This window comes from Dendrobates tinctorius, unplaced genomic scaffold (assembly GCF_039654945.1).
Source record: "Dendrobates tinctorius isolate UK_male_01 unplaced genomic scaffold, ASM3965494v1 ptg000439l, whole genome shotgun sequence".
Lineage (NCBI taxonomy): Eukaryota > Metazoa > Chordata > Amphibia > Anura > Dendrobatidae > Dendrobates > Dendrobates tinctorius.
The window spans coordinates 914,621-916,778 of NW_027362102.1; positions in this window are offsets into that span (position 1 = coordinate 914,621).

The following is a 2,158-nucleotide window of genomic DNA, read 5'->3' on the forward strand; positions in this document are numbered from 1 at the left end:
GTGGAGCTTCATCCATGGGGACCAACATATACTGTAGCATTATGTGGAGCTCATCATATACTGTTTCAAACATTATATGGGACCAATGATTCTGTATGGAGAAATAGATGGGCCTCGTCATGAGATGTAAAAAGTGAGGTATTTTTCATTGTACTATACCGCTATTTCTCTGCCGTATCGGAGCATGATGAGTTGTGGTATGTGTTAAAGGGGCGCTCTTTCGCCCAGGGCACATGAAAACCTGCAGCCAGCCCTCCCCCCCACAACTTTAGCCAAATAACCCCCATTATTCAGTGCGTAACTTGTATTATGAAGTTAATTAAGGTTGACAAGCTTAAGTAAGAAGAATTGATGCTTTTGGCATTCAAATGGCACTGTAGGTGTGTTTCCTGTCCTCCTCTCACTGCCGACTTTTATTCCCCATTGACTTACATTGGGTTTCGTGTTTCGGGACGACCCCGACTTTTCCCTATAATCGGACGATCTTGCTCGACCCGACTTTTGGAAAAGTCGGGTTTCACGAAACGAAACGCGACCCTAAAAAAACAAAAGTCACTCAGCTCTAGTGATCATAAACCACCACTGCATCCGCTTGTAAGTTGATGTCCATTTCAAATGGTAGTCATTGATCATCTGAAGGTAGAGGCCAGCAAAACAGGCCATAGCTACATCTTAACCATCATTGATCAATACACCAAATTTCCAGTGGCCGTCCCTGTGAAGGATTTAACTGCCCAGACTACACAGCGGTGGAGCAGGGACAGGTAAGTGTTGCAACTTGCAAGTGCTGTGGCCATGACCAAGCAGGGGGGGCACAATCGTGGTCGACGGTACTGGCACAGGGCCCCTCATAGTACACTTTTGTGTCTGACAGCGAGTGGGCCCTCCCAACATCTGAGACACTGTATTGTACTATGTGCCATTGCCGTTGGCCATCAGTGGGCCCATCCACCTGTTCAGAGCAACGGCACTTGCCCGGGTGCGCCAGGTCTTGACCCCAGCTGTTGGGGGAGGGGTGGGGAGCCCAGTTAGGGAGGTTTAAAAATTGGCATATGTAGATATGTTGCCTGGAAATTCAGCTGCTGCAAAGGGCGGAATTGGGCAAGTCCGAGGAAGAGGAGGAAAAAATCGAGGCACTTTTCTGGTAACCTATGTATCATCAGGGGAAGCTGGGACAAAATCCTTTGAAACCCATGCATGGTTCATTTTAATGAAGGTTAGATCATCAACATTTTGGGTCGACCGACGGGTCCTTTTTTCTGTCAGGATTGATCCAGCAGCACTGAAGACTCTTTCAGATAGCACACTAGCAGCAGGGCAAGCGAGCTCCTGTAAGGCATATTGTGCCAATTCAGGCCAGGTGTCCAGTTTAGAGGCCCAATAGTCAAAGGGGAATGACCTGTGCGGGAGAACATCGATATGGGAGGAAAAGTAGTTTGTAACCATAGTTGACAACTGCTGCCTCCTGTCACTTTTAATCGATGCAGTAATAGCAGTCGTGTTAGCGGTACTTGAGAAATCATCCCACAACATGGTCATTAAACCCCTGTCTCCAACGACACTTCTGCTGTGTGCACCACAAACATTTCTTCCATTGTGCCCACTATGGTTTGTGGGAGAACCAGCACTGCTGCTGTGTGCTGGGAAAGCCTCAAACAAACTGTTTACCAGAGTTGCTTGTTTGTTTGCCAATATTATCTCTAGGTTCTCCTGTGGCATGATGATGTGTAATTTGCCTTTGTAGCGTGGATCAAGGATGCTGGCCAGCCAGTAGTCGTCATCCTTCATCATTTTGGCAATGCGGGGGTCCCTTTTTAGGATCCGCAAGGCATTATTGCACATGTGGGCCAATGTTCCCAGTGTCAATGATGCACTGCCCATGGTGGGTGGAGGAGCAGTTTCTGGCAAATCCACATCCCTACAGTCACGCACAAACACTGTCCCTGACCTTGGAATGCCAAGATTTTCTTTTGCCCCCTGAGAAACATCCCCCTGCCCAAAATATTCATCTCACTCATCCTCATCCTCCTTCTCTTCCTCTTCTTCCTCCACCTCGTCCAGGACAGTTCCCTGACCAGACAATGGCTGACTGTCATCAAGGCTTCCCTCCTCCTCCTCCTCCTCCGCTGCAGATGCCTGATCCTTAATGTGCGTCAAA